This window comes from Crinia signifera, chromosome 2, assembly GCF_055691185.1.
Source record: "Crinia signifera chromosome 2, ASM5569118v1, whole genome shotgun sequence".
In the NCBI taxonomy this organism is placed as follows: domain Eukaryota; kingdom Metazoa; phylum Chordata; class Amphibia; order Anura; family Myobatrachidae; genus Crinia; species Crinia signifera.
The window spans coordinates 341,923,087-341,933,667 of NC_139218.1; positions in this window are offsets into that span (position 1 = coordinate 341,923,087).

Below are 10,581 nucleotides of genomic sequence, written 5' to 3' on the forward strand. Positions count from 1 at the left end.
GCTTCCTCTTGCTGCCTCCCGTTCCCTTCCGCCGCCTCCACCCGCTGCGCTCACCTGTCCCGCTGCCAGGCCAGTTAGGAGCAGCTCCCGTGGCTCAGGCTGCCTCCCGCCACTGGGCTCACCAGGTCCCCACACCGGCTGGGTGAGCATCAATCAGCATCCGGATTTGGCCACTGCATTGAATAATGGATGTGGTGTGGCTACGGATTTTCTGCTCCCCCCCCAAGTAAAGCTAAACCCCTCCCTAAACACGGTCGGAACCTGCCACTTAGTAAATTAACTCCTTAAAAGCCACCATGAAATCATTTGACCATATAAAAGCCCAAAGTTTTATCAGGTTACATAATATGATAAGGTGAGGACTAATATGTATTATAATTACAAATGGGTGCACATTCTTTCTTTCAATATGCAAATATCCATATAAAACACCAAACTGATGACATCACACTCGTGTATTATAACTTTACAACCACAACTTGATCACACCAGTTTAGAAGTGTAATAAATGGTAAACAACAATAAAACCTTCTGATTAGTTTCATTACCTTGTGGCCTATCAGTATGCGTGTAATAAGGAGGCCCTGCCCACAGTTACGATGACCTCACACCCTCCCCTCTCTCCAGTTTTTTTACCTCTGCATTTGTTTCTCACAATGATCTGATATAGGAAATACTTTTTTTTCATGATTCCTATGAACCTAATAGGCATCACTTCTGTTATTTCTGTGGTGGGATTCATAGCACATCTAGATAATTTTTGCCTTTGGTAACCACTTTTACCTGTCTGTCATATGCTGTCCCTTCCTCCTATCTGTTTGCTTTCTAAATAAAACCAATTAGTAATGAGCTAATAAAAAGGTGGGGAAGATGTAACATGTGCAGAGAGAGTTCAATTTGGATGGAGTGCGTTGAAACTGAAATCTAAATTGCAGTGTAAAAATAATGCAGCGAGTATTTACCCTGCACAGAAACAAAATAACTCACACAAATCTAACGCTCTCTATACATGTTACATATGCCCACCTGCAGTGCACATAGGCCCTTATTCTGGTTGGTGCGGTAATGTCCGCGTGCGGTCGGTCCGCCGATGTTTTGTGTCTGCGCATGTGCAGAGGCGTCTCTGCGCATGTGCGAACGGGACGCACGTCCAAATTCCGCATGAAATGTGTACACTACGAACAGGGGGTGGAGAGGGGCGTGAAGGGCTGTTTGGGCTCATTACCATATGTTTACACCCCGCTTTTCATGGGCGTTCCCATGAAAACGCTGGGCGTCTGTATGGTAATGCAGTCGCGACGCACGTGTAGGGGGCGGACATATGACATTGCCGGATGTCAGCTGCCCGCCCAGATCCCTGCTTTTGCACTGAGAAATGCCCGTGTGGTCTGAGGTTGCGGGAGCTGCCTGACCACTCTGCGACCTTCGAATGATGGGGGAGGTTCCCTGAGATGGAGGAGGTGTATTCATGAGAAATACACTTGCGGTCCGTTCGGACAGCTTCTTACCTCATTCGGACGGAGTGAGCGATCCGTACGAAAGGCGGGGTTTAGGACGCACGGTCCTGGCCGCATATTCGGCTCCGTCCGCACAGACTAGAATAAGGCCCATGGTTTTTCACATTTTGAGAACAAATTTGTACTGCAATCAGATCTGAATAAGGGCCTATGGATCACACCGTAATACCCGTTACACATTATGGAACACACCGTAATGACCATTACAGAATATGACACAATCTTAAAACATTTACACCGTAATGCCTTTTACATGCCACACACCCTTTACATAGTATACCACATGCTATAATGCCTATTACATGTTTTGCCTCACACCGTAATGCCCACTACACATTATGCCACACACCGTAATGTTCAATACACATTACGCCACACACCGTAATGTCCATTACATGTTGCACCTCACACTGTGATGCCCATTACCCCTCACACCTCAGACCGTGCTGCCCATTACACCTCACACTGTGATGCCATTACACCACACACCATAAGGGGCGGCAGTACGCGTCCTCCGACCTTTTCATACCCCCACTATCCACGTTGGCGTGGAGTTGGTTTTAGATAGTGTGGTGAGCGCAGCGAGCCACTGAACCCGAAGCGTTGCAAGTGCAGCGAGCCCCGCGAGGGGACGCGGAATACATGTGAAGCGGAATACATGTGAAGTAATCCGCGTGCACTCGCCACGCTTCGGGCTCGGTGGCTCGCTGTGCTCGCCACACTATCTAAAATCAACTCCTCACTGACGTGGATCGTGAGGGTATGAAAAAGTCGGAGGACGTGTACCGCCACCCCTCGCGGGCTCGCTGCGCTCACCACTCTTTGGGTTGGCGTTGATAGTGAGGGTGGCGTTAACAATGGGGGTGCATTTAACATAGTTATCACCCATCAGGGTGGCTGTACAATTAAAAATCGGGTCTGGGGGTGCATTTAACATAGTAATCACCCTTCAGGGTGGCTGTACAATGTAAAATCGGGTCTGATCGCGTTGCATCGCATCGCATGCCATTGTAATGGCATGCGATGCGACGCGATATTAAAATTGTACAGTCTGCTCTTAAAACCCTAAAATCGGGTCCCATCGCATCCCATCGTATACCTAAATTAGTGGTATACGATGGGACCCGATGGGACCCGTGATAATACACAAGTACTAAGAATTCTGAATTACACAAATACAACTACTTAGTAAATTATACGTACACGGTCACACATTTTCCCACACAAATAGGTACATAGCCATTCACTGTCATAAGAATACAAATGACAACAAACAAAATATGAACTGTAGACTTTAGCTGTGTACACATGCAGCGATATTAAGCACATATCACTGGCAATATGGTCGCTGAGCGACCATATTGCCAGTGATTTGTGTGTGTTGTGGGTGATAAATCTCTGGTCGCTGATGAAAACGGGACACTGAGCAATACATTGCACCGTGTGTACGCAGCTTAACCCCTTCACGACAATTGACGTATATATACGTCATGGCCGGGAAGTACTTCCCGACCGTTGACGTATATATACGTCATGGCTTAAAACTGTCACTGCGTCTAGAGACGCAGTGACAGAGGGACGATGTCTGCTGTCCCTGACAGCAGACATGTCCCTGCATGCCCAGGGGGGGCTGCGATGCCGCCCCCCCGTCGCCGATCGCTGTGATTGGCTGTTCAGTGTGAACAGCCATTCACAGCGTTTTCCTGTGTCACCGGCGAATAACGTTCGCCGGTGACACGGGATCGGAGGTGATTGGTGCTGTAAAGTACAGCACCAATCACCGCGGGGTGTAAGGGTGACACTGGTGTCACCCCACCTCACCCCGCCCGCCCCCAAAGGCCGTGATTGGTCCGTCGGACCGACGGACCAATCACAGCCGTGGAGGGGGGTTTAAACTAACGGTGACTGCACTGCAGACGCCATTCCGGTCTGGAAAAGCGTGCAGTGCGGTCACCGTGCCCCACCTGCCGCCTATACTGACCAGAACCCTTACCTGATCATTGATCATTGATATTGTGACATTTTGTGACATCCTGTGCTGCATCTTGTGCTGCATCTTGTGCTGCTGCGATTTATTAGATAGATAGAGAGTTAAAGAGAGTTAGAGAGAGAGAGATAGAGAGAGATAGAGAGAGATAGAGAGGCCTAGTGCTATATTTTGTGCTGCTGCAGTGTGATAGAGCTATAGATAGAGAGAGATAGAGAGAGAGAGATAGAGAGAGAGATAGTGACAGATTGTGCTATATATTTTTTATATAACTGAAAGAGATAGAGAGAGATAGAGAGAGATAGAGAGGCCTAGTGCTATATTTTGTGCTGCTGCAGTGTGATAGAGAGAGATAGAGAGAGAGAGATAGAGAGAGAGATAGTGACAGATTGTGCTATATATTTTTTATATAACTGAAAGAGATAGAGAGAGATAGAGAGAGATAGAGAGGCCTAGTGCTATATTTTGTGCTGCTGCAGTGTGATAGAGCTATAGATAGATAGAGAGAGATAGAGAGAGAGAGATAGAGAGATAGTGACAGATTGTGCTATATATTTTTTATATAACTGCTGCAGTGTCATAGAGTGATAGATAGTGAGAGATAGAGAGAGATAGTGATAGAGTGCTAAATTTTGTGTCGGCTGCCCCCGCCTTTTTGTGCTGATCACTATATCTGAGGTGATCAGCAACTTTTTGGGGGTACAGAGGTTTTTTTTTTTTATATATACCTGTCAGTACCACCAAAGGTTGTGCACCTGCTGCCCCTCACTGGTAATCAGTGTCGCATCACTGATCACCTTTTTTTATTTTTTGTGAGTGCTGTGGGGTCTTTTTTACATTTTTTTTTTACACACACTGTGATTTTGTGTGTGTCCTGTGGCCACTGTGCACTGATCAGTGACGTACATCACTGATCAGCTTTTTCGGCACAGGGTTGATCTATTTTTTTTTTTTTTTGATCAAATTCCTGTTGCCTTTGAGCGCTGTTCAGTGACGGACGTTACTGACCAACATCTGTGCTCAATTTTTGGCGCAGGACCTTTTTTTTTTTTTTTAACCCCTTCCATTTTTTTTTTTTTAACCCCTTCCATTTTTTTTTTTTTAACCCCTTCCATTTTTTTTTTTTTGAACCCTTCAATTTTTTTTTTTTTGTATTTTTTTTTTCTGCACTACATACACAATACACACTACATACCCCCTGGGTTGAAATAAAGTTTGTACCCCCCCCTACACTATACACGTGTTGAAACATTTCACTACCAGTAACACAAAAATATAAATGGCATCCCAAATGTCATCCCAAATGTCGTCCCAGTCATCCAGGAGAATGTATTCGGTGGAGGAGGCATATGCCATGCTTGCATCTGACTCTGACACAGCCAGTGAGGCAAGCGGGGAATTTGAAGGATTTGTCTTAAGCTCCTCTTCCTCCTCTGATGATGAGGGACCCCCTCAAAGACGCCCCCGTAGAGCAGCTGAGACCCCCCCCCCAATAATTGATCTCGTATGGACCCCACCACCAGACAATTTTGAGCCCCAGGTTCCTGAGTTTTTGGCCATCCCAGGAATCCAATTTGATTCAACAGGTCTCAGAGAAATTGACTTTTTCAAATTATTTTTCTCTGATGATTTTATAAATTTAATGGTGGACCAAACTAATTTATATGCCCAGCAGTTTATTGCTCAAAACCCCACGTCATCATTTGCTAGGTGGACCCCTGTAGATGCAGTAGAGATGATGACGTTTTGGGGTCTGGTGTTACATATGGGCATAGTAAAAAAGCCACAAATTAGGCAATATTGGAGTACAGATGTTCTGTACAGCACCCCATTTCACCGTATGGCCATGCCCCGGGCTCGTTTTGAGGCAATCCATAAATTTATACATTACACCGATAATGCACAGTGCCCACCCAGAGATGATCCCACCTTTGACAGGCTATTCAAAGTCAGGCCGGTCATTGATCATTTCAGTGCCAAATTTGCAGAGCTATACATCCCTGATAAATGTATTAGTATCGACGAGTCCCTTATACATTTTAAAGGAAGGGTTAAATTCCGCCAGTACCTTCCCAGTAAGAGGGCAAGGTATGGCATAAAAATGTATAAGCTGTGTGAAAGCACCACAGGGTACACCCACAAGTTTAGGGTATATGAAGGGAAGGATTCAAGAATTGAACCACCAGAATGCCCCCCCTCCCTCGTAGGTGTTAGTGGAAAAATTGTCTGGGATTTAATGCACCCCTTCCTGGATAAGGGTTATCACCTCTATGTGGATAACTTTTACACCAGCATCCCCCTGTTTAAGGCCCTTGGTTCAAGAGGTACAGCAGCTTGCGGTACTGTGCGCAAGAACCAAAGAGGCCTCCCCAAAACGCACATTGCCCAAGTAATGAGAAGGGGTGAAAGCAGGGGAATATGCACCGAAAATATGTTGTTGGTCAAATATAAGGACAAGAGGGATGTCCTTATACTGACAACAATTCATGGAGACAGTACCACCTCCATCCCTGTACGAGGTACCAGTACCCACACCTCCAAACCAAATTGTATCCTAGATTACAATAAGTACATGGGCGGAGTGGATCTTTCAGATCAGGTACTAAAGCCGTACAGTGCCCTGCGGAAAACAAATATCTGGTACAAGAAGCTGGCCGTGTATATCATCCAGATGGCACTGTATAACGCTTACGTGCTATTCCGTTCTACCGGCCAGAGGGGGACATTTATGCACTTTCAAGAGGAAGTCATAAAGAGCCTAACATTTGGGAATCAGCAGGCAGAGGGCCCCAGTACTTCTAGTACTGGCCCCCGTATTGTACCAGGGCAGCATTTTCCCAACGAAATCCCCTCCACTGCAAGAAAGGGCAGGACACAAAAAAGGTGCAAAGTTTGTTATAAAAAGGGAATAAGAAAGGAAACTATTTTCCACTGTGAAACTTGCCCCGACAAACCCGGCCTATGTATAAAGGAGTGCTTTAAAATATACCACACATCTATGGATTATTAGGTTCATCATTTCACCGTGCTTCGGGGGTCTTGCTAATGCCACATAGCACCCACCATTCATTCCACCAGAATCTGAGCTGCAAAATCCAAAAATCACTCCTTCCCTTCTGAGTCCTGCCATGCACCCAACTGGTATTTTTTGGTCACATGTGAGGCATTGCCGTACTCTGGAGAAATGGGGGCACAGATTTTGGGGTGCTTTGTCTCCTTCATTCCTTGTGAAAATGAAAAATTTTGAGCCAGAAGTACATTTTTGTGTAAAAAAATGTATTTTTTTCATTTTCACTGCCCAGTTGTACCAAAATTGATGAAACCCCTGGGGGTTTGAAATGTACACTATACCCCTAGATGAATTCCCTGAGGGGTGTAGTTTGCAAAATGGGGTGACTTGTGGGGGGGTTCCACTGTATTGGTAATGCAACATAGCACCCACCATTCATTCCACCAAAATCTTTGCTGCAAAATCCAAAAATCACTCCTTCCCTTCTGAGTCCTGCCATGCACCCAACTGGAATTTTTTGGTCACATGTGAGGCATTGCCGTACTCTGGAGAAATGGGGGCACAGATTTTGGGGTGCTTTGTCTCCTTCATTCCTTGTGAAAATGAAAAATTTTGAGCCAGAAGTACATTTTTGTGTAAAAAAATGTATTTTTTTCATTTTCACTGCCCAGTTGTACCAAAATTGATGAAACCCCTGGGGGTTTGAAATGTACACTATACCCCTAGATGAATTCCCTGAGGGGTGTAGTTTGCAAAATGGGGTGACTTGTGGGGGGGTTCCACTGTATTGGTAATGCAACATAGCACCCACCATTCATTCCACCAAAATCTGTGCTCCAAAATCCAAAAATCACTCCTTCCCTTCTGAGTCCTGCCATGCACCCAACTGGTATTTTTTGGTCACATGTGAGGCATTGCCGTACTCGGGAGAAATTGGGGCACAGATTTTGGGGTGCTTTGTCTCCTTCATTCCTTGTGAAAATGAAAAATTTTGAGCCAGAACTGCATGTTTGTGTAAAAAAATGTAATTTTCCATTTTCACATCCCAGTTGTACCAAAATTGGTGAAACCCCTGGGGGTTTGAAATGTACACTATACCCCTAGATGAATTCCCTGAGGGGTGTAGTTTGCAAAATGGGGTCACTTGTGGGGGGGTTCCACTGTATTGGTGCTTGGGGGGTCTTGCTAATGCGACATAGCACCCACCAAAAAAACACCAGAATCTGAGCTGCAAAATCTAAAAATCACTCCTTCCCTTCTAAGTCCTGCCATGCACCCAACTGGTATTTTTTGGTCACATGTGAGGCATTGCCGTACTCGGGAGAAATTGGGGCACAGATTTTGGGGTGCATTGTCTCCTTCATTCCTTGTGAAAATGAAAAATTTTGAGCCAGAACTGCATGTTTGTGTAAAAAAATGTAATTTTCCATTTTCACATCCCAGTTGTACCAAAATTGGTGAAACCCCTGGGGGTTTGAAATGTACACTATACCCCTAGATGAATTCCCTGAGGGGTGTACTTTGCAAAATGGGGTGACTTGTGGGGGGGTTCCACTGTATTGGTGCTTGGGGGGTCTTGCTAATGCGACATAGCACCCACCAAAAAACCACCAGAATCTGAGCTGCAAAATCTAAAAATCACTCCTTCCCTTCTAAGTCCTGCCATGCACCCAACTGGTATTTTTTGGTCACATGTGAGGCATTGCCGTACTCTGGAGAAATTGGGGCACAGATTTTGGGGTGCATTGTCTCCTTCATTCCTTGTGAAAATGAAAAATTTTGAGCCAGAACTGCATGTTTGTGTAAAAAAATGTAATTTTCCATTTTCACATCCCAGTTGTACCAAAATTGGTGAAACCCCTGGGGGTTTGAAATGTACACTATACCCCTAGATGAATTCCCTGAGGGGTGTACTTTGCAAAATGGGGTGACTTGTGGGGGGGTTCCACTGTATTGGTGCTTTGGGAGTCTTGCTAATGCAACATAGCACCCACCATTCATTCCACCAAAATCTTTGCTGCAAAATCCAAAAATCACTCCTTCCCTTCTGAGTCCTGCCATGCACCCAACTGGTATTTTTTGGTCACATGTGAGGCATTGCCGTACTCGGGAGAAATTGGGGCACAGATTTTGGGGTGCATTGTCTCCTTCATTCCTTGTGAAAATGAAAAATTTTGAGCCAGAACTGCATGTTTGTGTAAAAAAATGTAATTTTCCATTTTCACATCCCAGTTGTACCAAAATTGGTGAAACCCCTGGGGGTTTGAAATGTACACTATACCCCTAGATGAATTCCCTGAGGGGTGTACTTTGCAAAATGGGGTGACTTGTGGGGGGGTTCCACTGTATTGGTGCTTTGGGAGTCTTGCTAATGCAACATAGCACCCACCATTCATTCCACCAAAATCTTTGCTGCAAAATCCAAAAATCACTCCTTCCCTTCTGAGTCCTGCCATGCACCCAACTGGTATTTTTTGGTCACATGTGAGGCATTGCCGTACTCGGGAGAAATTGGGGCACAGATTTTGGGGTGCATTGTCTCCTTCATTCCTTGTGAAAATGAAAAATTTTGAGCCAGAACTGCATGTTTGTGTAAAAAAATGTAATTTTCCATTTTCACATCCCAGTTGTACCAAAATTGGTGAAACCCCTGGGGGTTTGAAATGTACACTATACCCCTAGATGAATTCCCTGAGGGGTGTACTTTGCAAAATGGGGTGACTTGTGGGGGGGTTCCACTGTATTGGTGCTTTGGGAGTCTTGCTAATGCAACATAGCACCCACCATTCATTCCACCGAAATCTTTGCTGCAAAATCCAAAAATCACTCCTTCCCTTCTGAGTCCTGCCATGCACCCAACTGGTATTTTTTGGTCACATGTGAGGCATTGCCGTACTCAGGAGAAATTGGGGCACAGATTTTGGGGTGCTTTGTCTCCTTCATTCCTTGTGAAAATGAAAAATTTTGAGCCAGAACTGCATGTTTGTGTAAAAAAATGTAATTTTCCATTTTCACATCCCAGTTGTACCAAAATTGGTGAAACCCCTGGGGGTTTGAAATGTACACTATACCCCTAGATGAATTCCCTGAGGGGTGTACTTTGCAAAATGGGGTGACTTGTGGGGGGGTTCCACTGTATTGGTGCAACATAGCACCCACCATTCATTCCACCAAAATCTGTGCTGCAAAATCCAAAAATCACTCCTTCCCTTCTGAGTCCTGCCATGCACCCAACTGGTATTTTTTGGTCACATGTGAGGCATTGCCGTACTCGGGAGAAATTGGGGCACAGATTTTGGGGTGCTTTGTCTCCTTCATTCCTTGTGAAAATGAAAAATTTTGAGCCAGAACTGCATGTTTGTGTAAAAAAATGTAATTTTTCATTTTCACATCCCAGTTGTACCAAAATTGGTGAAACCCCTGGGGGTTTGAAATGTACACTATACCCCTAGATGAATTCCCTGAGGGGTGTAGATTGCAAAATGGGGTGACTTGTGGGGGAGGTTCCTAACTTTTAGCACTTATGGTGCCTAGAAACCTACATGGTGCCTAAAAAAAAATCTCATAAAAAGGAGGCTCCAAAATCAAGTAGGTGCTCCTTCTATTATGAAGCCTGTGGTTTGGTCAACGTGCACACTAGGGCCACATATAGGATATTTTTGAAAACAAAAGAATTGGGGGAATCAATTTTTAGTCACATTTCTCTAGTAAAATCTACTGTATTCGTTAGAAAAATGTATTAAAATTGAAACTCTGCAAAAAAAAAGAAATTTTGAAATTTCACCTACACTTTGTTTTAATTCCTGTGAAACACCTAAAGGGTTAACAAACTTCCAAAATGCTGTTTTGAATACTGTGAGGGGTGCAGTTTTTGAAATGGCATCATTTATGGGGGTGTCTCACATACAAGTCCCTCAAAGTCACATCAGAACTGAACTGGTCCCTAAAAAAATCAGTGTTTGAAATTTTCATGAAAATTTGAGAATTTGCTATTCATATTGTAAGCCTCCTAGTGTCCAAAAAAATTAAAAGGAAGTTGAAATAATGATGGAAACATAAAGTAGACA